Source organism: Ambystoma mexicanum, chromosome 4p, assembly GCF_040938575.1.
Source record: "Ambystoma mexicanum isolate Mex_15411 chromosome 4p, UKY_AmexF1_1, whole genome shotgun sequence".
Lineage (NCBI taxonomy): Eukaryota > Metazoa > Chordata > Amphibia > Caudata > Ambystomatidae > Ambystoma > Ambystoma mexicanum.
The window spans coordinates 708,629,550-708,657,281 of record NC_090927.1 but is presented as its reverse complement, the minus strand read 5'-3'; positions in this window follow the sequence as shown (position 1 = coordinate 708,657,281).

Sequence of the window (27,732 nt, the reverse complement as noted above, 5' to 3'; positions counted from 1 at the left end):
TGGGTGTAAGTACATTGCAGTGGATGGAAAGTTGTGTTGCGCTGTGAAGGTGCCATTCAGACCTGTTCCGTGGGTTCCAGGGCGGTGTATAGATAAAAAAGTGTTGATTTTTGATTGTCATTGTAAGTGCAAATTAAGCAGGAACAGGGTTGAGATTTTGACCTTGCATAGAGAGGATATTAGGTGCAGAACACATTTCAGAATGAGCAGCGTAGAAATCAATATGGCCAGGAAGCAAGTTCTATCCAAATTGTTTATTAAAGGACAGACCAGCAAAGATGAGCAAATTAAAATTGCTCAGCTCACAGCATATATGTACTTCCATATGATAATCATGGAAGACAGATACCACGATAGTGTAGCCTCTGTGCAAAACCGGTCTGAGCTTTTGAATCAAGCCCAGAGAGAGTTGGAATAATTAGAAAACATTTTTCAGCAGCTAAAAGATGAGTTAGCGAAACAACAGCAAGCAAATTCAGAGCGAAAGGTTTAATTTTCTGCACTGCAAGGGGAGTACCAAGAATGTGTTGAAAACCTGAGCACAAGTCAACACAAATTAAGTGAGCAGGTTGATCATAATAGAGGCTGCTTAAAGGATATTTTCACAATTCAAGCACAGATTTAAAAACAGAAAGCTGGAAACAGCCAGTTAGTCATTAGGGATGTGAATTCTCAGGGTGAATTTGATCAGATGCGCCAAGATTTGAACACTTTGAAACAACACAGAGAGCAGTTGAGGGAAGAAAATAACAAAAGCTAACAGAAGAGTGCCCTGTTTCAGGAGAAGCATCAGTTAAGGACGGATGTGGAGAAAAGTGAGTTAAGTTCTCAGGAGCTGATTAACATGGCTAGAAAATGAAAAATGTGTGGAACATGTGAGGCAAGCAGAGTTTGACATAGAGCAGGCAAAACAGACCAACATTGACCCAGGGGGAGGAGATTAATCTCCTGAAAAAGAAGCGATCTGAATTTGCCAGAATATACAAGCCTCACAGAAGGAGAATTAGTCCCTTTGTGAGGAGAACAAGGGACTCAGAGACTGAGTATTGGCACAAAATAATGTGCTAGAAGCTACTCAAACACTGGTGTCAGAGTTGAACACTCAGGACTCTATATATCACCAAGAGATAGGGTCTGAGAAAAATACATTTGAGAGGTTGGAAAATGAAAAAACCAAATACAAACAGGCTTTTAGGTACCCCAACCAGTTAGTGTATGGAAAGGCACCCTCTGATCACAGAGTGATGACCTCTTTACCAGAGACTTCAAGGCCACTCACCACCTCATATGGACAGGCTGCAGCTAACTTCATACCTGCCAGTTCTCAAGAACAGGGACACATGAGAGAGTTGGACTCAACCAGACCTAATCCAACTGAGCCAGAGGGCCAGTCCTTATCAGATGTTGATGAATATTCATCTCTACCTAGATTTAAAAATACCCTAGCATGTACTTCTAACCAGGAGGGCTTGATGATGAAAGGATCAGGGAGTTAGATTTGCAGAAACGGAAGTTACAAAGGGACCACCTGGTCCACGTTGCAGAACGAGAAAAACCACTGTCTAGGCCTCAAAAGAGTGTTTTAAAAACCTTCACACATTCAGGGAGGTGGGGGTAATTCCCTCCTATACTCGGAAGAGGGATGAGGAAGATGAGTACTTCCCTGTGCGAAATGGGGAGTACAAGGGAAGTGACCTTGAGAGCCCACAGCACCACAGGGGAGAAGAGACCACACCCCGGCATTCTGGGAGGGATTCCAAGTCTCATAGAGGTAGGGAGTGTCTACAGACAGGGAGTGGACCACCAACAGTAGCAGCTCAGAGTCAGAGGGCGAGTGGACTCAGGTGCAGCGGAAAAGAAAGTCTGCCAAACAGAAGAGAGGTCTTGTGAAAGACCCAATTCGGTAGATAAAGGCCATAAAGAGCTTTATGACTCTCTGCCATAAGAACGCCATATACTCAGTATGGGAGTATCTAGAGAGTTATGACCAAATGATGACTTCATTTGTTTCAAGAATGATAGAAATTATATGGAGTTCGTCAAATGGACATTCTCTCTGGAATACTCCAGCTTCTTTGCAGGGCTGCAGGACCAAGATCATCAATGATGGTCCACCTATAAGGCAGGTATCTTAAAGCATTTCTCCATTCACAGGAACCCGCAGGAGGCCCCCCAGGCGGCCTACAACCTGCAGTGTGGGGAAGACCAAGCACCTATAGAGTTTGTGCAAGAGCTGAAGCGTGCATTTGCACAGACCTCTAGGCGGGTCAACACCAATAGCAGGGAGTTCATCAGCACTTACTTCCATGCACAAAAAATATATTATGAGCCAACTGGTAAGGTACTTTCATGAGCATAGGACCCTGGATTGGATGATAGAACAGGTCACCCAGATTTATGAAGTACAAAAGCCCTCTGAAAACAGAAACAGCCCTAAAAGCCCCAAACAGTCAAACATCCCACTGCTGCAAAGGTGGCAAAGGTAGAAAATACCCCCATATTGGACTTGGACATGGGGGGGGCCTAAAAATACTCCTTCCAATAACACCAACAAGCAGAATGAGAGGCAGAGGAGACACCCAGATCCAACGCAATCAGGTGATACCCAGGCACAGTATCAGACTAACGCTCCATCTGACCCTGCCACCTATGTCAGTCCAAGATACAAGGGCAACAGACCCATCCTGGGGTATGTATGGACTCCCCCAGCACAAGGAGGGGCACAATCAGGTAAGTATTACCCCAGGAAACCTCCCTCAAAACGTCCCTCAGAACTTCCCTCTGGAGGGAAGAAATATTCCAACCCCCTCAGTTTCATTCCCAGATACCCTTCAACCCCCAATTTCCAGAACAATACACCTCTCTCTTCCTGCTTTCAGGACAATAGATTCCCAAATCCGGAAGAAGAGAGACCTAGGATGGAGGATTATCAGGGAAACTCCCAATACCCAAGCTGCTCTGGAAGAAGGGACAGCTACCCTTTCCGGTAGCAGCAAAGGTATAAATCCATACCCGTCTACCAACCAGAAAGGATGCCTCAACTATAGCGACAAGTCCAACACTTAACACAAGACCTGGGTCGCATGTTGAGAGCTCAGCAGAGTCCTCAACTGGAAACTGCAGCCCAGAATAACTCGGCATCCGGGCCTGGTGCCCCGAAGCAATGACAGGAAGGAACTTCCGACAACCAACAGGTTCCAGAGAAGGGGGCCCGGGTGGAAAAGAGATGCGAAGCCCTAAACGAAGCTTCCTTTTCCAGCAGAACAAAACCCCAGGAAACCTCTGAACCTGAACATATATCTTCTACCCCCGAAAAGCTGGAACCTAGGGAACTGAGGGTAAGTAGGAGAAAACGAAAGCAAAAGATAACCCACTTTGTGGAGAAAGTGTGCATCATCCTGTTTGAAAGGGAAAAATCCCTGGAGAATTCAGGGATGAAAATCTTCTCTTTCAGGGATTGAGGGATCCCACCAAATAAAAATAGGTCCCAAAAGACCTTGATTTTAAATCTGGGTAAGTATGGAGAATGACCCAGAGCAACCATTTTGTGAAACCCCCACATTGTCACCCAGATAACCCTGAAAGCACTGCGGTATCCTCCCCCTAAACAGGTTCAGGTGACTGTCTCCAGGAAAAGGGGGACAGCAAAGAATCTGGGGAAAAGGGGGACTTCCCAATCCCAGATATCTGGGTGCAAAATCTTCTTTACAGATTCCCAGACTCACAGTGCCAGAGTTCAATATAAAAATGTTAACTGCCAAGCTGGCACAGAATGCACATTTTCTTTGTCCCCTTGAAGAGAGAGAAGGAAGATTTTATGCCACCATCAAGGTACAGGGTCAGTGTGCATTATCAGCGCTGGTGGATACTGGATCCCAAGCGACACCTCTGTCCAAAAAGACCTTTGACCAACTAAATTCAGGAAGGGGAAGAGTCATCAAATTCCCCTCACACCTCTTCCTGGACAACTCCAAAACTTTGATGGGAATATTTCTGTCGAAGGGACTGCAGATCTGGAGATCAAAATTGGGCAACATAGGGAGAAGCATTTGGTAATAGTCATCACTCCAGAGGGCACACCTTGTCTACTGGGGAATGACCTCCTTTGATATGATATGATATGATATGATATGATAGGTTATTTATAACAAGCTTAGTACCCATATATTTCTAAGTGCGGACCCGGGGATCGAACCTGTGGTGCTCCGTGGCGTCTTGCTTCCAAGGCCCCCGAGTTATCCTCCCGAGACCATTGGAGGTTATCACCCCTGATTGACTGCATGAACAAGGTCCTTTGGACTCACAGTAACCAGCCAATCAAACTAAAACAAAGTAGAATGAACATTGGACATGAACAGAAATTAGCCTCTTTCAACTTTACCAAAATGAACAGACGCTCAAGTAAAGGAAAATGTGCCTGAAAACGTAAAATTGCTAGATGCGCCCAATGCATGGCAAAAGACATATGTGGCTGATATTGCTGGTTTCATAAAATATGAAAAGTTACAATTTTACTTAAAGTGACAGATAGCAGCATGTTACATCGACTTCAATGCAGCACAATACTGTGATCGAGAAATCTAAAATGATTTCTTTACAAGCACTTTGCATTTGTCACAAATAAAAACACTTACTTGTCAACATTTAAATAACATAATTCAAAAGGCGAGGCCTACTTGGGGCATTGCGATACTCATGTTATTTCAACTGTTATATTAAAGGAATACATTACACATGGACAGATTAAAAACTAAAGATGTACTTTGAAAAGCATGGATGCAGAGGTGCATTTCCACTGACGTGTTGGTTTGGGCTCTCTAGAAGGAAGATGTCTGGTTCTCAATTTCAAGAGGAATAAAATACAAAGAAATGATGGAGGAGAGATTTCAACTACAGTGAATTGTTGCTAACAAAGCCGACAGACACAACCTGTAAGGTCAGGTGCCCCATAAGAAGTGCATTAGTTCTGAACAAAGACCCTTTGAAATTTGAACTCCATGCTTTTTAGAGCTGGGCCTACCAAGAACAATGGGCCTCATTACAAGATACCCGCTAAAAACTGAGCCATTACCGGCATGAAGGTATTAGCGTCCGTGCACCCTTGACGCCTCTAATAGCGGCTGATTAGGAGTGCGCGAGCACGCGCAAACCCTCATGCCGGTAATGGCTACACCGCCATGCTGCTAAAGGCCCTCCAACCCCCCGATTGCGCCATCATGGGACCCGCTGATACCGCCTCCGTCAAGGAGCAACCCCTTAATAATGACCCGGTAATAACAACATGCTAATACCATGCTCGTAATTCCGGACCCGGAAGTAACGTCATCGCGTCGGAACGGGAAATGCGCCGGCGGCCATCTTTAAAAACACAGTTCATTGCAATCCTCACAATCCAGCAGTGCTACAGAGGAGAGACCAGGGCCAAAGCATACATCATGTCGAAGGCTACCCGTAAAACCACCCCCCACCTGCGCAAGAAGCGCTTCTCCGATGAGGAGCTAAATATGCTGGCAGATACCCTTCCTGCCCATGCCGATGAGGTCTTCACTAATAACCTCAAAAGGGAGGAGCAGCTGAGGAAGAAAGAGATCTGGGAGGAGGTAGCACGGAAGGTGTCAGTGGTTGGTACCACCCACGCACAGTCAAAGACTGTAAAAAAAGATGGGACGACCTCCGTCTCAGGGTCCGGAACATCCTGTCCAGCAATCGCAGGGAGGCCATGGCCACAGGCGGGGGTGCCCACTCACCAGTGAAACTCATGCGCTGGGAGGAAACCTGCAGCACAACCATCCAAATGGAGTGGATAGAGGGCTTTGGGGAAATGGAGACGGGTGCCGCAACATCTGGAGATGGAGGTGAATGACCCTGCAAACCCTAGTAGGCCAAACCATGACGTACCACAACTGATGTGAAAGTGAGCCAAGCCAAGGCAATGCATGCCCCATCATACACACATTTACAGATCCATGTCCAGATGGAGGCCCACACCCTGCCACAATGCTGTGCGCCAATTCCATTACCAACAGACATCCAACACACAGGGACCATTTGCATGTCATACATCAAACAAACCACAATACAATGGCATACCACCTGGTACGCATCAGTGCCGGATGTAGACGCCACGGCTAATGCCAATATCCCCCCCCTTGAAACTACCCTGTGTGACACACCTATAAGATTGCAATTCATGAGAAATGAAATACTGCACAGCACCATCTCATGCATCTTGCATGTAACACCATCACTGATGCCCTGCATCTCATCTTCCCCCACATGGAAGATGAGATGCAGGGCATGATGGAGAAGGTGGAAGTCAGGACCCTGCCACAAGGCCATCTACGTCCAGGGCCAGACCGCCGGGCACTGGCCAATCCACCTCTGGGGCAGCACCGCGGCCCACAGTCCAACCCAGGGCATGTGCACAGGCCATGCAGGCTCATGAGGACACCACAGCAGCGGATGAGACTGCAACTACAGAGCTGCCAACAACAGCTGAAGGGGAGGCTGATGGCACCCAGTCCGCTGTCACAAGTTCACTGGGTGAGGCAGCAGCCACAGCCCCACTCAGTGACATGGATGTGGGAACGGAAGAGTATGTGGACCTTGATGGAACAATCTATGTGGAATGTCCACACACCCCAAGCCCCCCGTCCACCCACCAACACGCCACTCAGGGCACACTCTCCAGCCCCACGCTGGATTCTGCAGTTCTACTGCACAGTCCAGAACTCACAACCACCCCCGAGGCCAGCCCTGCAATGGCCCACCCAGCTGCAGCACCCTCTACCTCCACAGCCCACACTGACATGGAGGCACGGCTGTCAAGGGTAGAGTCCCGGCAGGACTCTATGATCGAGCTTGTGCAGCAATATGTGGCTGACGGCGAGGAGACACGGCGAGAGGTCTGTGAGGCCAATGCTGGGACCATTGCAGCCATTAATTCCAGCGCAATCATGATCCGTGACAGTTTGGGGGCCGTCACGCAGGTCCTAACCAGCATGCTCCAACACATGCAGCGCCAAGAACCTGCACCAGCGGTGCAAATACCATCTGCATCTACCCCATCGTCCACACCTGCATCGTCCACCCCCTCTAGCCCTGTGCAGATGACAAGGCGGAGTGCAAGGCAGACTGAAATGCTGCCCCTAGACACAATAAAAGCCTGCAAATAGTGTGGGATGACAATGGGTGAGGGGGTAGGTGGTGTAGAGGAGATTAAGAGGGTGTTTATTGGGGGGTATGGGGTGTTTGCGGGGGTATGGGGTGTTTGGGGGGGTATGGGGTGTGTGGTGGGGTATGGGGTGTGTGGTGGGGTATGGGGTGTTGGGGGTATGGGGTGTTTGGGTGTTTTGGGGGGATGGTGTGTGAGTGGTGTAGGGAGGAAGCACTATTTTGTAATTTTCATTAATACACCCGTTGTGTGCCTGGACATTGTTAATTTTGTGTGTGTCCATTCTATACATGACAGCGCACAGTGCCCAACTCCCCACACACCCTGTGTCCATGTCCACACGGTCCCAGTACTCAGTGTAGCACTGACATATTACCATCAACGTCCCTGTGGTTCAGAAGTAATCGTCAATCAGTGATTGGCATACGGCACGGCCATCTTGTTCATCACGTACTGGCAGGGGTGCGGCTTCTCCTCCATCATCATCCTCATCATCCTCACCCGGTGCATGCATGTCAATGTCAGGTGGCAGTGTACATTTCTCCGGATGCACATGTTGTGTAGCATGACACAGACCATGGTGATCCACCAGACCATCTTAGGCACCGGAACCGTGCCTTCAACAGGCCAAAGGTCTGCTCAATCACAACACGGGTACGGGTATGAACCCGATTGTACTCCTCTTCGAGCCTGTTACGTGGGTTCTGCACTGGGGTAAGTAGCCATGGCTTCAAGGGATAGCCTCCATCACCTGCATGGGAGCAGAAAGAGGTTTGTGTGAGTCAATCTGAGCTGACACCCTTAGGATTCACGGCCATGGCCGCAGCTATTTGGTGCTGACATGCACATGTCCCTGTATGTATGCACACAGATTGATTTGATGCATTGTGTACTGCAATATGGCCTGCCTGTGTGTCTTGCATGTTGTCATTGATGTACGGCATTGGTCTTATGTATGGCATTGATGTGTCATGTTCAGGTTGGGATGTTCAAGTCAACAGTGTTTAGCTCTGAGTGCATGGTCCACTCACCACCCAACAATCTCACCCAGGAGGAGTATGCATCCCCGGCCCAATCCCACCCAGGAGGAGTATGCATCCCCCCCAATCCCATCCAGGAGGAGTATGCATCCCCCCAATCTGTCAGGAAAGGAAGAAGGCGATGGATATGGCAGGGGAAATGTGCACAAAATACACAGTAAACAACCTTGAATCTAACAACGTGCATTCAATACCCAAGACTCGTGTATACCACTATATGAAAAGGAATGTAGGGTAAGCACTTAGAACCTCCTTATGACTGAAAGGAAAGTCGGCAAACTCCTTACCCACTATGCTATTACAGATACTGACAGCGCTAAGCCCACGTAGAGGGCAAGCAGGGACAGAATCTGTGAGCTGACACTCTAGACGGTACTGAATAAAGAATTTGGAAACAGTACTCACGAGGACCGGAATGACCACATGAATGCCAGTACTCACGAAGACCAGAAAGACCACTTGGATGTCCGTACTCACGAGGACCGGAAAGACCACTCAAAAGTCAGTACTAAACCCACAACCCTGTAAATCAAACAAGAACCCAGAAGGCAGTAAAGGCAAAGAGTGAGGATAACTAAATACCTAAACCCAAGTCAAGAGGCAAGAAGGAATAGTACAGTGTGGAAAACAAAAGATAATCACACAGGAGCTAGTTACAACAGCTTCCCACACCTAATAATAAAATAGGAAATAAATGCAAAAGTGTAAAGGAAAACATGGCATGGATCCCAATAGAAGGTAAGGATCAGAAGCAGTGAAAACGATATCAAAAGGGAAACCTTCCCACCCATCCAAGGTGAAAAGGCAGGAAACTAAACCTGTAAAGGAAAGATTAATGCATCAAGTCTTTCAGTATCAAAGGACAATTTCTAGGAAACAGTGAACACAGGCAATTGGGCTGCAGCAAAAGGAAAGCTCAGAGAAAGGCTGCCTGCAGACAGAGAAAGAGAGAAAGGGATTTCCAGAAGGCAGAAATCAATTAAGCATACAAATACGAATTCCAGGACAAGGAACAAGAAACACTAACTAGAAACTGGGCACAAAAACTAGGACCCAGGAACAAGGGACCAGTCACGACAGGAACGCTGCAACAATGACCAGCGCTGGACTGAAGCAAACTGAGGCTTTTAAAGCTGCTTAACAAGCACACCTCTCAGGTGTGCCGCCTGCTGCACCTGCAGCCACAGGTGTTGCCTATCCTCCACCCAACCTTGTCCTGCAAGGGAGGAGGTGAGGCAGTGAGCCAGGCATTCTGGGAAGCATAGTCATTCCGGAAAGCATAGTCATTAGATTAAAGTAGCATGCTGGCTGCCAAAAACCTGGAATGGATCCGGAAGGGAAGTAACTTGGAAAATAGGGTTTTAGTGCTCCTAATTCATCACAGTACTGTAGAGTAAGGTTTGGAGGAAATGTCCAGTAGGGAATAGACCCCAAACTATGCTCCCAAGTGGCGGGAAAGGGAGCGAAGGGAGCGAGCCGTGACACAATCCCACCCAGGAGAAGTATGCACCCCCCCAATTCCACCCAAGAGGAGTATGCATCCCCCCCAATCCCACCCAGGAGGATTATGCATCCCCCACCACCGCACAACCCTGATGCACTGCCATGGGCCAGTCAGGCAACTCATCAAGCAGCCAGGCACATCATCCAGCATGTCGCTCCATGTAGCGGGGTAACGTGGAGTTACACAGAACCATGGCATGATGTGTAGATCCGGGATATCGGGCGCAGCAATATGTGATGATCTTGCTGGAGTCACATACCATCTGCACATTGATGGAGTGGTATTGCTTGCGATTGCGGTACACCACCTCATTGGCATGAGGGGCCACCAATTCTACATGGGTACTGTCGAGGGCACCGACGCAATTGGGCATGCCTGCCAGTGCATGGAAGCCTACTTTGGTGTCAGCGAGCTCCTGGCCAGTCCGTGGTAGGAAAATGTGGATGCTTGCATGCTTCAGGAGGGCATCAAGCACTTGGGTCAGCATGTGGGACAAGAGTGGTTGTGATATGCCATGCAGCTGGCCCACTGTGTGCTGGTAGGTGCCTGTGGCCAGGAAGTGGAGCACAGACACCACCTTTAGTAGAGGGGGGATGGCAGTGTGTATTTCTATGAGGCTGACGATGTTGTCATGTATCGTGTCCACTATGGTGGTGATGGTGGCCCGGTCCAAACGGTACAGGGTGTGGATCTGCTCAGGGGTTAGATTGAATGGGCTGGGTCTAATGCGAGGGATTGGTGGCTGCCTACATGGTACCACTGGCTGAACTGGTGGAACTTGTTGGGCCTTTCTCACCCTTCTTCTCCTCCTGCGTCTCCTCTGTGCTGCCTGTTGTAGCTGTAGTTGTTGTTGCTGTTGTTGCTGTTGCTGCTGTTGTTGTAGCAGTACAGGCATGTCCTCCAACCCCATGATTGCAACAGCTAGTGGGATAATTTTGGTGTAGGAAGGGGTGAGGTGTGTGGTGTACTCCTTTTGTACTGGAACAGGCTCCATTGACTCCACCTGTGATGATTGTGTGCACCTGTGGCAGTTGCCTGCACTGCAGGTTGCTATTTGCGGGTGGTCCGCGATGCCTGTATTGGCGCCGTCATGTAGGCCCTAATTACTGCCAGCGGGATGCCGGTAAGTGCATGCCCGCATTACTTGTGATGTCCTCCTTTTAGTGGCATCCCGGTATTGGCGCCGTGAAGGGGCGTGTGTACGCGCGCATGCCGGTAAGAAGGGGCATAGTATGGGTGGTGGCGGTATTGGCGGGTTGTCGGCTCGTAATGGCCCAGACCCGTTAACAATGCCAGTATTGCCATTCCGCCTTCCTTTTTTCTTTTTTTTTTTAACTTCTTTTTATTGGTTTTACAACATAAAAGGAATGGGAGAGAACAAACAAAACAGAAACAAAAGTCCCCTTCCCATTTTCCTTTCCCCCTTCCTCCCCCCCTCCCTCTCCCCAAAGGCTGCCGCAGTATGTTCGTGGTCCGTTGCCGCCTCGGGGCCGGCGCCGGCCGTTGTCAAGTTCGTAGTGGAGGGGCCAGTCTCCTGGTGGCCTCCCTCCTTTCCCTGGGAATTTCCCTTGGTCTTGTCTTTGCATGTGTTTGCTGGTCTTTCCCAGTTAGAGTTGCACTGTTCAGAGTCCGCGCTGGTCACGACCTCGTCTCTCTCCTCCCGTTAGTTCCCTTCTTCTGGATTATGTAGTGCCTCCCGACGTGGGCGGTTCAATTTCATCGTTTCCTGAGTCACCTGGATCGGTAATGTCAGTCGTATCGTCCTCGCCTCCGCTGCCAAACAGGTCTTGCACCAGGGAGTTCCATGCTTGTAGTCTGGCTCCACTGTCGCTCTCTCCCCCTTGTGTAGCTCTCGCCCAGACTGCCGTCTCTGCTATTGCCCATTTTTGTAGGTCGGCCCACCATCCTTCCTTCGAGGGGCCTTCGCTCTTGTTCCATGCCATCGCTATGCGGCGTTTCGCTAGTATTGTCATTAAATCCTTCATTTTTGCCACGTGTGTCATCTGCCGGTGTCCCCTTGGGAACAGGCCCAATAGGTATGTTGCTGGCGTTCTTGCTGGCATCTGTATGTCTGCTGTCAACGCCTTTTCTCTCACCATGTTCCAGAAGTCTGCGATTTGCGGGCACGACCAGAACATGTGCACCATGTCGGCCTGTTCGTCTCCGCACCGCGGGCAGCTCCGGGGTTGTCCTTCTCCCATCTTTGACATTCTCTTGGGGGTTAGATATGCTCTATGTACTATGTATATCTGCAGTTGTCTGAACCTGGCGTTTCTGGACACCTTTTTTGTGTACATGAGGACTTTGTTCCATTCTTCGTCTTCGAAGGGTTGTTGCAGTTCCTCTTCCCACTTCATCCGTGCTGTTAGTGTTTTTTTGTTGGTGTGTCCCAGTATTTGCTCATAGAGTCTGGACACCGTATGACCTCCTTCGGATATATCGTACCATGCCTCTAGTTCCCCTTCGGTGTCCTCTGGCTCTGGCATAGTGCTCCACCTCTTCTTTATTGTCTGAACTAGGCTATTGTGCAGGATGAATTGGCCCCTGTGTACATCCTGTTCGTCCATCAGGGTCTGGAATTCAACCCACTGTCCGTCACGCCACAGGTCCCCAATTTGGGCCACACCTTTGTCTTCCCATTGTGCCCTGTACGTGGTCAGGCTGGCCACTCGGGTGTCCACCAGCCCCGCCAGTGGGATATGTCTTGAGCAGGGGTCTCGTATGCCCTGTGTCTTCCAGGCTCTTTTCCATAGTGTTCGGCCTAGTTGGGCTATTTTGGGTAGGTCTTTGGCTTGGGCGGCATTGACCCATAATAATTCTCTCAGGTGATACTTCCGGAGCGCTGGCCCAATAATTATTGCATCTATTGAGGTCTCCTCGCCCAGCCATCGCACCACGAATTGGAGTTGTGCTGCCAAATAGTAATATTCAAAATCTGGGAGTTTGATGCCCCCCCACTCATAGCTTCTCTGTAGTGTGCTTAGTGCCACCCTGTTTCGTCCCCCTCCCCATAGGAAGGTTCTCGCCATAGTGTGTAGGCGCTTAAAGAAGGGCCTTGGTATGTTGTATGGGATGTTCGTGAAGTAATATAAGAGTCGGGGTAGGACTGTCATTTTTAGTAGTGCCGCCCGGCCTATCATGCCCAACGGTAGCGTCTGCCAGAATTTCATAGCCCTTTCAATTTTGTCTAAAGCTCTTTGTGTGTTACCTGCGTGTGTTTCCCTGGTGTCGTGATAGATCTCCACTCCTAGGTATTTGAAGGTGTTCGGGGCCCACGTGATGCCCAGAGGGGGTAATTGATCTGACGGCACTGCGCGTAGGCCTGCCAGGGGAAACAGCACGGATTTTTCTCTGTTGACCACTATTCCGGATAACCTACCAAACGCGCGCAGCGCCTCTAGTAAGTCCTGCAGGTGGGTGCGTGGGTTCTGTATGTAAAGGAGTATATCGTCTGCGTATATGGATATCTGGTGTGTTTCCCCGTCTATCTCTATGCCCGTGTCTTTGTAATCTGTTCTTAGGAATACTGCGAACGGCTCCAGGGCCAGGATATATAACATTGGGGACAGGGGGCATCCCTGCTTTGTGCCTCGCTCTATGCCCCATTCCCTAGAAACTTGTCTACCCGTCTTGACTCTCGCTCTCGGGTCTTTGTATAGTAGTTCTATCCATCTTGTAAACCCTTGTCCAATCCCATAGTGGGTGAGCGTTCCCAGGAGCCAGTCCCATCCCACCGAATCGAATGCTTTGATTGCATCCAGTGAGGCTACAGCACACTCCCCTCCCTCCTGGTTTGTCCTTTCTATAACATAGTGGAGTCTGCGCAGGTTCCAGGACGTGTTCCGTTCTGGCACGTACCCTGTCTGGTCCGTGTGGATCAGGGTGGGTAGTACTCTTTTCAGGCGGTTGGCTAGTGCCGCCGTCAGGATCTTGGAGTCCTGGTTTATCAGGGAAATCGGTCTATAGGAACCGCATTCGAGGGGGGGCTTGTCCGGTTTAAGGATCGGGATTATTATAGATTCTGACATACTACTCGGGAGTCTTCCTTTCTCGTATGCTTCTTCTAGTGTTTCTAGCAGTCTCGGGGCTATGTCATTTTTATATTGTTTGTAAAATTCCCCCGGGAGCCCATCTGGCCCCGGAGATTTCCCCGTCGGGAGCTGGGCGATTACCTCCGTTAGTTCCTCTACAGTGAGAGGGGCGTCTAATATTTGGGCCTGTTCCTCCGTCAATTGTGGGAGTCTAATTTCCGCGAGGGCTTCCTTCAGATCCCCCTCTTCTGCCTCCTGGACCCTGGAGTATAAGTCCTCGTAAAACTGCGAGAACACCTCGTTTATTCCCTCTTGGGACCTTATCACCTCTCCTTTGCTGTTCTGAATTTCATTAATTGGCTCCCGCTTAGTCTCCTGCTTGGTTAGCCAGGCCAGGAGTCTGCTAGGCTTGTCCCCCTCAGCATGTAATTTCTGTATATATTTCCCGTAGTCTAGTCGTCCCAATCTTTCCCAGGTCTCCACGCACTGTTGTCGCAGGGTGGTGAGGTTCTCTTGTTCCGCCCCCTTCTCCCCCGCTTGTCTCTCAGCCTTCTCGATTTTCCTTTCTAACTCGTCTAGTTGTGCTAGGGTTTCTCGTCTGAGACCTCCCATTTTTCCCATCGCCTCCCCTCTGACTACCACCTTGAAGGCCTCCCAGACCGTTCCTGTGCTTTCCACACTACCCTCATTATGTTCAAAATAGTCTTCTATTACACTTTGGATGTGTTCCTGGAAGCCCGCGTCCAATAATGCCTCTGCCCTCAACCTCCATGTTGGTATAGGGGCTCTCCTGTGTGTGTGCGCCCATGTGATCGTCTGGGGGGCGTGGTCAGATAGGGTTCGCGCATGTATGTATGCCTCAGTGAATTCCCCCAGTGTCTCCTTGCCCGTAAACAGGTAGTCTATCCGTGTGAATGTCTTGTGTGGGGCACTATAATGCGTATATACTCTCTCTTCCCCATGTACCTTCCTCCAGACGTCCTCGAGTCCGAGCTGGTCTAGTATCTGTTGTAGTGCTCTCGCTGGCGGCGCCGCTCTCTTGTGCTTATTATCCGACCTGTCCAGCCGGGGGTCCAGTGTGCAATTATGGTCGCCTGCCCAGATCATCGTTGCATTCCTGTACGGGGCCAGCCGGGGCGGGAGCGTTCTGAAGAAGGCCGTAGCGTCGTGGTTAGGGGCATAGGTGTTCACGAGGCATATCTCCCGATTTTCTAACATTCCATGGACTACCAGGATTCTCCCTTCCGTGTCTTTCTCTTGGTTGATGAGCTGGAATGGGACGCCCGGGGCGACCCAGGTAATGACTCCTCTGGCGTAGTTGGAGTATGTTGCACTATACATCTGGCCTCCCCATTTTTTCTTTATTTTGGCCTGTTTTTCCGCCGTCAGGTGCGTCTCTTGCAACAGTGCAATGTGGGTCCTTGTTTTGTTTAACCAGGTATAAATCCTTAGCCTCTTGACGTATGCGTTCATCCCCCTGACATTCCACGTGACAATTCTTAAGACATCTCGGTCCTTGTGGGGACTAGCGCTTGCGGCCTGTTCTTTCCCATGGGCTCGCTCGGTGTCTTATCCTCTCGGTGTGTTCCTGCCGGGGATCTGTGTCCCTTCTTCTGGCTGTTGAGTTTTGAATCGTCCGTTCGTTTCCTCTCTCGGGTCGGTTCTCTCTCTGTTGGCCGCTCTTTGTTGTGGGCGGTCTTGCCTCGTGCTTCCCGCCAGCTTTTTGTTTGTGGGTACTGTCCCCTGAATTTGTTTTCCTTGCCGATTCTTTGTGTGTGACAACTGTTATTTCCTCTTCCGCTCTCCTCCTCTCTTTGCGGGCTTTGCCTTAACTTCCCAACTGTTATAACTGTTAACCCAAATAACGTCAACAAACGCCCAGCCTCCCCTCCTCTGCTCGGGCTCCACCGCTTTCCAGGTGCCGCTTTTTCCTCCTCGGCCTTGCCTGTCGCGGCGTAGTGTCTTGAAACTGACACTATAAACATTGTTTTTACTGGGGCTTCTCTGTGGGTCTTGGCGGTTCCCCCTCCCCGAGTCTTGTGCTCCCTTTGTAAGTCTCTTTACTGTGGGCTTTTCAACTTGGTGGCTGTCGGTTGCTCCTTTTCGTTACTTCCCGGTAGGGCATCTTTACCGTCTTGTTCTTGCTCCAGTAGCGTTGGGTATACTTGTCGTGCCCGGTTCTAGTCTCTATTTTGCTGGGGGTTGTTTCTGTTTCGCTCGTTCCTCTCTGCCGACTGTGGAATCCCGCGCTGGTCCTTCCACTCCTGGGTGTCGGTCGTTGTCTCGAAGATCTGTGTTTTTCCGTCATGCAGTATTTTTAGTTTGGCTGGATACAGCAGCATGAATTTCACCCCTGCCGCTCGAAGGCGCTCTTTGGTCTGCCAGAACTGGGCTCTCTGCTTTTGCACAAGTACCGTATAGTCCGGATATATCGTTATCCTGGCCCCGTTCCTTGTGATGTTCCCTCCTTCTCTCGAGAAAGTCAGGATTTTTTCCCTATCCTTAAAGTTCATAATTTTTGCGATCATTGGTCTTGGTGGTGCTCCTGGGCGCGGTCTTCTAGTCAGCGCCCGGTGTGCCCTTTCTACCACGAAGCCTTGGGATAGGGTCTCTGCTCCCACTTCTTGGATCAGGAGGTTCTCTATGTAGTTCGTGGGGTCCCTTCCTTCCTCCCCCTCTGGCAGCCCCACTATTCGTACGTTGTTGCACCGGGCCCTGCCTTCTGCGTCTTCAGCTCTGCGTTCTAGTATATTAATTCTTTCCAGTGCTTCCGACATTTGTGTTCGCGAGGCGGTCACTTCCACTGAGTTACTCTGTGCTTGTTGTTCCACTGTTGTCATCCTTTCCGCCAGGTTTCTCGTATCTTGTCTAAGAAGTCCCACATCTACCATCACTGCGTCTAACTTGCCTTCTATCGACGTCTTTAACGCCCCTATGGCTTCCAGTATGCTGCTTTCCACTTGCCTGATCTCTCCTTGCGTGGCGTATGACTCCGGCGTGTCTTTCTCCTCAGCCCCTGGCTGCTGGTCGTCGTTCTTCCGGGTGAATGTCTCCATGACTGTTTGTCTCCCTCTGCCGCTTTTAGGCTTGTCTGGCATGTTAGTACCCACTGCTCTTGGCCTGTAGTTGGGCCCTATTCAGTCTGGTTTCGTTTGTGCTTCAGTGGGTCCTTGCTCAATTCCCACACTCGCTTCCACTCTTCCTGCGTGTGTTACCTTTTTATTAAGCGATTTCTCTCTGTGTCTTTACCCTCTTTGTTCGTTTGCCGTGTCTCTCTCCGGTGTTCTCTTCCCTCTCGCTTTTGGGTGGTTGGAGTCTGTGCCTTGCGTGAGGCGGCTCTTCCCCCAGCTTCTGCCTGTGTGGGGGGGGTCTGTTTGTAGTGACTGTTACGTTCTCTCCCCCGCTTGCTGGTTATCTGTGAGGCAGCTGGTTGGGGTGGTGTCCGGGTCTGTTTGTAATTCTTTTGCTCTCCTCGTTACTACGGCGGCTACCCTCTTCTCTTATGTCGTCTCTGTTAGGTCTCGGGTTTCCTGACCCGCCCCGCGGTATGTCTCTTGTTCCCTGGGCCTGGTTCCCGTGTCTCGGCGTTACCTCCCTGCTCGGGATCTCCCGCTGCTTTGCCGGCTCTGCTAGTCACCTCTGCGGCAGGGAAGGGCTCTTCTTCGGTTCGATCTGTGGGCCGCTTCCTGTCTGTGGGTCTCGGCGCCTTCTTCCTTCCCCGTTTGGTGTCGCGCTGCTTCTGTAGTGCTGTCTCGGGCTTCTCTTCCTGTTGCTGCCGTCAGTGCCTTGTCTCGCTGCCGGTCGGGTGATGCTCCGATCCTGCTGGGCTGGGCGTTGATCTGCTGTCTCCCTCGGTTCTGCTCCGGACTGGCAGGTAAGGGCTCTTCTTCAACGATCCGATCTGTGGGCTGCCTCGTATCCTTCCCTGCTTCTCCTATCGGGTTCTGCTGCTGCTGCTACGCACCTCCGCGTTGGCAGGGGGAGGGTTGTTCTGGGTCTAGTCCGTGGGCCGCCTCTCGTTCTCCGCTGTCTCTCCTCTCGAGGTCCCTCGCTGCACTGCTGGATCTCCGTCGTTGCTGCTCACTTCCGTGTCGGTCGGGAGAGGCTCTTCTGCGGTCCGGCCTATGGATCGCTCTTCGCTCTCCGTTTCTTCTCGTTGTGGGATCCCTCGTTGCTCTGCTGCTGCTCACCTCCGCTTCGACGCGAGGGAATCTGCCTCGGTTCAGTCTGTAGGCCGCTTTCGATCCGTTCTGCCTCGCCTTCCGGGTTCTCCGGTTGTTCTGCTGGGCCTCCGCCGCTTCTACACTCCTCCGCGTCAGGGGAGGGCTCCCTTGGTCCGGTCCACGGGTCGTCTCCCAGTCTCCGCCGCCTCGTCTCTCGGGGTCCTGCGTCGCCCTTTTGGCTCTCCGCCGTTGACGCTCACCTCCGCTCTTCTGGGGCTCGGTCTGTGGGTCTCCCCTCGCCTCCGCTGCCTCACCGTTCAGGTTCTTTCGTTGTTCCACTAGGCCCCCGCTGCCGCTGCTCATCTCCGCATCGGCTGGGGAAAGCTGTTCTCCAGCTCGGTCCGCGGGCCGCTTCCTGTTCTTGAGCCGCGCCGTCTTCACCTTCTCCGGGTCGGTGTCGCGGGGCTATCTCTGCAGTTGGCGTCTCGGATTTCTGCCTCTCTGGTGGTGTTTCGGTCCTGCCTGCGCTGGATGTTACTCAGCTATCTCGCCCGGTTCCACTCCTTCCCTTCGGCCTTCTTCGTGTGTTGAGCCGCGGGTCTCTTTTTCAGCTCCGCGCGCCCGCCATTTTGTTGGTGGTGCCGCGCGTCTCTGTCTCTTCTCGTTTTCGCTCTTCTGGCCTCCGTTTTTCGTCGGGTCTTCTCCCGTGTGTGCCTTGGGTCTTCCGACGCCTTTCCCTGGCGTTTGTTTGGGTTTTCTTTTCCTAATATACGCCTTTCTCAGGATCTTTGGTCGGATCTGATGGGAGCCTCTCGGAATCTGCTCACTCTCGCATGGCCGCCAAGCCACGCCCCCCTCCTTTTTTCATTACCTCCATAGTTGCTGATAACATGTCCTGCAGAAGTAACCTTGAAGTCGAGCTTCCCATAAAAACTGTACATTAAGCAATGAGCAAGGCCTTTAAAGCCCAGCAGAAGGACATGTTAAGATAAACACAGATAAACTAGATGGCTGGTCACATGTTTTCAGGGACATGGAAACCTATTCACTGTGGCCAGGTTGTGCCCTGTCATTGATTAAACATTGAATACAGTTTTTCCCAAATAAAAAGAGTATTGTGTGTCCAAGTGAGCCCACCCCAGGTTCATATTAAACAGAAGAAAAAGCTCATTGGGACCCTGTAAAAACAAAATGTATGTGATATTTTTTTTATTTGTGTTGCTTTTATAAAACCTTTACAAAATGACATAAGAGTTACATCATAAAAATTACAGACCATAAACATTGAACAATTTTACTGTACTGAAGCAACAGCAACATAGCGATTTCTGTAATCATTTTTCTATAGTCTAAAATCTAACAAACATATTCATAGTTTACAATTTTTCTGATTGCTAGTTGTGCTATCTTTCTGTGCTTTGCCCAAAAAGTCATATTTGTATGAGACAATGTTCAGAATAGGGGTTAAGAGTTTAATGGAACTGCTACATTGTTTTAGCAGTTTAACTATGAACTATGGAAAATATCAGAAGGGTTTTGTGACTGGAAATAATTCTGTTCCAAAAATGTTCAGAAATCAACCCTTCTTTGCTCCTTACATATTTTCTGAATAGAGACAGTCTCAACCTACAAGTTCCTTCACTTTTCATTAGCAGATGTCCCAGGGTTTGGTTTGAGGGGGTCTCACATATTTCACACAGTTTGTGTGAATCATCCTCTTGCCTTCGCTGTACAAGCACTTCCCCGACAGCTAGTAGGTTCAATCTTATCCTTAAGAAATTATTTCTTACCTGACTGTCGGGAAATGTTATCAAGTATTTTGCTAGAGACCCCAACTTTTTATCCACAGATTGAAAAGCGTTAGGCAGGATTGCATTTCTAACCTTTGCAATTGTTTTAATCCAATCTTCTATCTCACTAACAGTTTTAACTTTCTGGGGGTTATTAATCAATGTCTCGAGGTTTAGATCGTGTTTTAACAAGAAGTCCTTGGGCCTCATTACAATCCAGGCGCTCCCGTAATGAAGGGTGCCGGTACAGGACCGGCACCCTTCATTATGGGAGCGCCTATTACGAGGTTCCCTTTGCGGGACCCGGAACAGACGTCTGGTAAAACCAGACTTCCTTTCCAGGTCCCGCGAGGAGAACAGGGAGCTAATAACGGGCCATTATTAATGTGCCCGTTATTAGCTGCCTCCCCATTCCCATTGAGCCCTATGGGTGCTCAAATGGGAATGGGGAATGGTTCCTTCAAGGAGGAATTACCGGGTCCTCCAATTATTCCTCATTGAAGGAACCCGGTATTGGAGCCCGGTATGGAGGCAGCCATGGCGCTAATAGCACCATGGCTACCTCCATACTCGTAGTGAGGCCCCTTGATGAGATTTGACATCCCCATACAGTGAGTTGTGTTCTGCTGTAACTATCTGCCGATGGAGTGATGTTAACTTCCAGCTTGCTAAGGAATCTAGGGAATTGAAGCCTAGTTTGAACCTCAATTTCCAAGATGGTGTACTCATCAGCAGACACAAAACATTTTTCCAGACAAGTGATTCTAGTTTATCCCAGTTTCTGCTCCAAAGTAGAGACTTAGCATCTAAACCAGAAAGGATGATTGGTATCACCTTTGCCCTAAAACACCTGATTAAAGGGAGAATTGAAAACCTACAATATTTGGTGTATATCTTCTTCATCTGGGGGATAAGTTGTAAAGTCTTCCTCTCCACGTCTGCCTCCACCTTTAGATTGCCGGTGTAGCATATATTCTATATCCCAGATAGATCATGTCTTCTACCCATGGAATTGTGTCAGTTCCCAGGACCCAGTTGAATTATTGTACCCTTTTCTGTATATGTTTGAAGACTACCGTTTTAGATTTCAATGGATTAATGGACAATGAAGATTGTCCAGGCTTAACAGCTCAGGCAGTCTTGATTCTATTAAAGACAAGGAGGTGAGCATTATACTTTAACTTCTTTAATTACTGCTCCCACAGCAATTCAACAAAATAACATTTATTTTTTATTTTTTAACTTGATAACACTGTTGTACACTTCCAGACTCTCTGGAAGCTTCCCATAAACATAGGGGTATCACAGTTAGAAAAAACAAACCACAGTCTTTCTGAACTACTAAATACCCACAATCCTGTGTGTCTAGGTAGTCCTGTAAGCCTCTCCTTTGTCCAATCAGGACTTACCCAGGGCTATAAGAGGAGACCCAGACTGTCCCCAAATCCTCTTTCTTTGGCTGGCGACCAGTCTTTTAGTCCAAACTTCACTGTCAATGCGAACTCAACAAATAGTGCGGCTGCAATCCTTCCTCTCGCCGAACCTCTGGCGCAGAGACGATACTGCATAACTTCCACTCCCAAACTTTATTCTTCTCGAACCACAAACTGTATTCATGTCTGCTTCTGGTCTTCCCCTGCAATCAATAGGAGACGAGATCATAAAGGGGGGGTTCTTACTCAACACAAGATCATATAACAGTTCATGCTCTTGTCATGACCCACGGGACGGGATATAATGCTCGCCTCCTTGTCTTTAATAGAATCAAGACTGCCTGAGCTGTTAAGCCTGGACAATCTTCATTCTATGACAAGACGGAGGCGAGCATTATGCTTGTTCAAAGTCGTTCATTACTCTATTAGTAATCTCTGATACGGGCTTAAAATAGAAAGTTTTAAAAGTGCGTTCATTAGACCAATCGGCTGACTTCATAATGTCCTGCAAGGATAAGCCCGCTGCAAATGCGTTGGATGCCATAGCGCCTCTCGCTGAATGCGTGCCAAACTGCGACAAATCTATTCCGGCCCATTGCATAACTTCTCTAACCCATCTCGCAATTGTGGCTGTCGCTACTGCATTGGAAAGGCTTTCTATGCGCAATCAGTAACTGCGTCACTCCTCTAGACCTCAGAGCCGCTGTAGCTGATTCATAGTCTTTGATGCACTGCGCTACGCAAAGCTTAGCATTATTAGGAAAATAGGGATATGAAATAACGGAAGAGTCTGACTTCGTTCTATTCGCTATGCTGAAAGCCACTCCGTCCGGGTAGAAGATCTTTCTATCTATCTCCAAGGCTTTGTCGTCTAAAACTCGTCTACATGCTATGAGGCATAGAAGCATGGCTAGCTTCCCTGACAATTGAGAATGAGACAGATCCCTATTATCTGGCCAGGACGTAAATAATAGAAATACAGCACGTACATCCCATAAAACTGAGTATTTAGGTTGTGGAGGCTTCTTTAGCCTCACTCCCTTCAAGAGCCTAATCACTGCGGGGTGTTCCCCTATCGGGTGTCCTTCTACCTTGTCATGACCCGCAGATATGGCGGACCTGAGCACTCCTAATGTCCTGTAAGCACAGCCCTCGCTGAACTTCTGAGCTAGAAAGTTCAGCATGTGTACTACAGGGGCCGAAACAGGATCAAAACTGATGGTTGAGCAGTACGCCGACCATCGATCCCAAGCGGAACCATAGCTCCTAATGGTGGAAGGCGCCCATGAGCTCCTGATACAATCTGCAGCGCACTGCGAAATGCCTGGCAACTCCCAACGTCGCCTGAAACTCTGCACGCCAGTAGCGTCAGTGTACCGTCCGCTATGAGAGGGTGAGACCGATCGTCGGGGCTCTGCAGTAGGTTCGCTCTGTGTGGAATCACTCTCAGAAAATCCGTAGAAAGTTCCATCACTACTGGAAACCACGGCTGAGACTTCCACATTGGGACTACTAGAACCAACTCTGCCTGATCTCTCCTCACCTTCGCTAACACTCTCGTCAGCATGATAAATGGGGGAAAGGCGTAAAGGACTCCTCCTGTCCATTGCTGGAGGAAGGCGTCCGTCCCTACTGCTTCCGGGTCTATCCTCCAGCTGTAGAACTTGGGTAATTGCGTGTTGAGTCTGGATGCAAACAGGTCTAGGCTCAGCGGACCCCACAGACGCTGAAGCCTGTCAAAGATGGATGGGAGTAACCTCCAATTGCTGGAGTCTACCAGATATCATGAACTTCAGTCCGCTACAATGTTCTGAGCCCCTGGTAAGTATTCTGCTGATATCGATATCTGCTGGATTAAGCAGTGATGCCAAACATCCTTTGCTAACTCCGCTAACATTCTGGAGGATGTTCCGCCCAGCTTGTTTATATACCGAACCGCCGGAATGTTGTCCATCTTGAGAAGGACACAGCAGTTGACCCGGTCTCTGGTAAACGCTTTCACTGCAAAGGAACCCGCCAAAAGTTCCAGACAGTTGATGTGGAGCTTCAGCTCCTCTTGAGACCATTTCCCTCCCGTCTGGAGGTCTCCGCACGGGCTCCCCAGCCTGCTCTGCTGCCGTCTGACTCTACTACTAAATCTGGGGTACCTCCGAAGATCGCTCTGCCGTTCCAGGCTTCCATGTTCTGCAACCACCACTGGAGTTCTGCCATGGCTTCTTGGTCTAGGGACACTAGCTGATGATAGCCTAAACCTCCCCGAAGGTGCCTGATTTTTAGACGTTGAAGGGCCCTGTAGTGTAAGGGACAGGGAAAAATGGCTTGGATCGAGGCTGCTAGCAGACCCACTATGCGAGCTAGATTGGGAAACGAAATATTTTTCTTCGCTATAACCCCTTTCAGTTCCTTCCTGAGCGCTCGCACTTTTTGCGATGGTAATTCCAGGACTGCTTTCTTGGTATCTATCACGAAACCCAGGAATTCTATTCTCTGAGCGGGGCGGAGATCTGACTTCTCGGAATTGACGATGAAGCCGAGGGATGTCACTAGGGTGCATACCCACTCTGCTTGGACTTGTAGCTGTGCGGCGCTCTGACCCAGAATCAGTATATCGTCTAGGTAGAGAATAATTCTTATGCCCCTTTCGCGGATGGCTGCTGCTACCGGGCGCATAAGCTTGGTGAAGGCCCACGGGGCGGACGCAAGACCGAATGGTAGGCAGGTGAACTTCCACACTTCGGCTCCCCACCGAAAGCATAGATAGCACTGATGATGCTCTGCAATCGGCACTGTCAGGTAGGCGTCTTTGAGATCTAGCCGAACGAGCCAATCTCCCGCTCTGAGAAGATCTCGAAGGAGATGAATACCCTCCATCTTGAAATGTCTGTATACAACCCATTCGTTTAGACTTTTCAAATTTATCACAGGCCTGACCTTTTCTCCTCTGCGCACGATAAACATGTTGCTGACAAAGCCCGGTCCCACCTGTAGCTCTCTTTCTATAGCCCCTTTGGCCGCTAGGATGTGCAATTCGCTGAAGAGCTTAGCCTCTTCGCTCTGGGACTTGAACATAGGAATTGGAGCTTGTGCTTGAGAGGGAGTTCCTATAAACTCTAGGTGCATGCCCAATACTGTCTGGAGAACCCACGCATCGCTGGATAGCGCGCGCCACACTTGCCAAAACTCAGCTGTCCTGCCCCCTATTCTGATGGAAACTGATGTAAAACTCACCACTCGGGGCTCCCTGCTGCCTGTATGCTCCTCTCCCTCTCCTGTTTCTCGGGAAGCGGCTCCTCGCTGGGAAGAAACTGTCTTGCTGCCGCGATTCCCAGTACTGCGACCTTTGGTTCTGAGGTCTTCTGTTGGAGGGGAAACGACCGGACACTCGACCTCTCTGGCGTCCGGTCCCGGTAAAAACACGCCCGGGAAAGATCATCTTGATGGAGTTTTGCGCCTTCTCCAGGGCTGAGTATGTTCCTACGAATTGGTTAATTTCTTTTGCGAACGCGTCCCCAAACAACATACCCTTTGCTCCTTCTCCTGCTTCGTAAGAAGCCAGGCCACTCAGCTTACTGTCTATTTTTTAATAGAACTCTGCGCCTCCTCTCTGAAGAGAGAGCGCAGTTTGCGTTACCTAGCAAACAGACCGCGCGTTGAGCCCAGCTGGCTAGGATCTGGGGATCCACCAGAATGCCTGTGTCCATGGCTTTTTCGGCCAAGTCCATGATCTTTGCGAGGGGCCCGGAGTGGTCCAGCAACTTATCCTAGCAACCTCGCCATGCTCTGTCCACCCCTTTTCTGACATCCTTGGCAGTTTTCGTTACGAAGGGAACCATCTTTGGGTCGACGTCCACTGTATCAGTGACTTTGCCTGGCAATTCTGGTCTGGGACACTCTGCCCGCATTTTTGATCTTACCTCTCGGTCAAGAGGTTTTCTGATGTGGAGAGTCATATACTGGGCGACTCCGGGGATGTAACCCAGTCTGTAGACCTAGGATGCCTTATCGCTTCTGGATCGAACATGTCTCCCAAGTGTTCCTCTTCTGGGAGCTGATCCTGCGGTCCGGGCTGACGAGGGGTGATCTCCTCATCCCCGCTCTCGTCATCTGGAGTGTATCCGGCATCCTCCTTGTTCCCTAGATTGTACACCCCTGGGGCAGGGGGTCGAGAGCCTGGCACTGTTGACCTTTTAAGAAAAGCCGCCTTCAGTCTACTGACTGGGTCAACTGGCTCTTGAGGTATCAAGCCTACCTCGTCTGGTCTGCTCGGGGGCGTCACAGAGTCTCTGCCCTGCCGAGCCTTCTTACAGCCCTTCTGATCAACCCCGGGACTGGGGTGTCTCCTTGAGGTCCCCTCGCCAGGGCTCAGAGCCCTTCTCTTCCTGGACTGGTCTTGCTCGGCTCTTTGCTTGTTCAGCATAGTCTCCAATTGGTCCAGTCTCTGAGAGAGAGGGAGAACTCCCTCCGAGACCGCCTGGGATAACAAATCCCCTAGGACCCTTTTAAAACTCAGACTAAGGTCCTGATCCTCTTGAATGTTCTCCTCCACCCATTCCTCTGAGGACCACTCTGGTGATGTAGACCTGGATCTGGGCTCCTTAAAGTGTGCCATAATAATGCCAATGGGACCTCAAGGCCTCTATACTCCCTGTATAGATTTTTGAATGAGCCCGTTTAACAAAATTCTTTTTTTTTTTTTTTTCAATGTCCAGCAAAAAGGACGCTCCAATATGCCCAAACGACTCTCCTGGAACTTTCCGTTCTAAATTGCAGTCTTCTTAAGCAACTCTCAAGAAACTCTGTCCACTTTGAATGTGCGTACTCCTTGTGAGCTTCTACCCGTAATACGAAGCTTCGCGCAACGCGCAGAGGCTGTTGGGGCTTGTCTGCCCGCTTGAAAGCTCCTGCTGGGTCCTAGAGACCGCGGGACGGGACGCTCGACGAGCGCCCGTATAAGCTGCCTATGAGGAGGCGGGACCGGGGACCTTGTGCGAGCGCGTTCGTTTGCGGCTCCGGCCCCGGCTCCTCCAATCTAAGAACGAGAAGAAAGGAAATTCTCGGGCCCGGCGGTGATGTTGTGAGAACCGAACGTTCTCACGCGAAGCTTACACGGCGGGCAGCCTTTCTCCGGCCCTCGGCACCATTAAGTTAGCGCATGTAACTAAACATATAAGTAGGCTAAACGCGCTTAAGGTATAAAGTATTATAAACTTATAGAAATAACAAAGAACGCTGCGTCATAAAGTGTACTTATCTCATGGGAGCAGCAACAAAGAAAGAGGATTTGGGTCCCCCCTCTTATAGCCCTGGGTTAGTCCTGATTGGACAAAGGAAAGGCTTACAGGACTACTTAGACACACAGGATTGTGGGTATTTAGTAGTTAAGAAAGACTGTGGTTTGTTTTTTCTAACTGTGATACCCCTATGTTTATGGGAAGCTTCCAGAGAGTCTGGAAGTGTACAACAGTGTTATCAAGTAAAAAAAAAAAAAATGTTATTTTGTTGAATTGCTGTGAGAGCAGTAATTAAAGAAGTTAAAGCATAATGCTCGCCTCCGTCTTGTCATAGAATCCATTTTCTCTGGCATATTCTCCCAGCCCCATCAACAGCTGCTGCAAGCCTATTGCAGTCCTGTCTAACAGGACTATATCGTCTGTGTATACCAGCCAGTCGATCTTCCTTCCACTGATCACAGGGCTGGCCAACGCAGATGATTCCAGGGAATCACCCATGTCTGCTAGAAACAAATTGAAAAAAGGGGTGCACCCAGACACCCCTGCCGGTCTCCTCTCTCCACTTTTCGTCCAGGCGCAATCTCAATGAGGTGTCCCTGTGGAACTCAATCAGCATTGCCAATAGTGACTCCAGAATCCCTCATCTCTTCAGTTTTCTCCACAGATGTGCTCTGTCGACCTGGTAGAAAGCTTTCAACAAGTCTACCCAGGCGCCGTAAAGTGGGAGTTCGCCCTAAACCATTGTTCATTCACTCACCAGAATTAGAATAAGACCATTCAGTGTAGTAGAAATACCACGTCTGAAGCCTGTCTGATGACAGGATAGGCTCTGTGCAGTGTCTACCCAGTCAGTGAGTTTCCTCAGTAACAGTTCATAAACATTTTACTGTCTATATCAAGGAGGGCAATGGGGCGGTAACTTGCTGGATCTAGTCGGTCGCCCCCCTTGAAGAATGGTATGATTATTACGGTCTTCCATGAGGGAGGGAATTGTATGTAATATACATAGCTTAAGTTAACTTAAGTGTAATTTTTGCCATTCACATACACCTGAGCAATGGGAGAGTTGGCACGGGGGTAGATCATAAAATTAAGGTCTAAATGGGGAAATGTCCCAATAGTAGCTATTTCAGCGCAGCAGAAAACCACAAAAAACTGTAACTCTGCTCAGGAAGGGCTTGCCAAAGTAAAATTAGTATGGCCGGATTCGCCGTAAATTATAGAACCCATATATATATATATATATATATATATATATATATATTCAGTGAAAAAAACTTTGTTAAAGGGACGTTATGGTTAAGTTGCGCTACTAAAAACCTATGAAATTCAGTGAAAAAAACTTTGTTAAAGGGACCTTATGGTT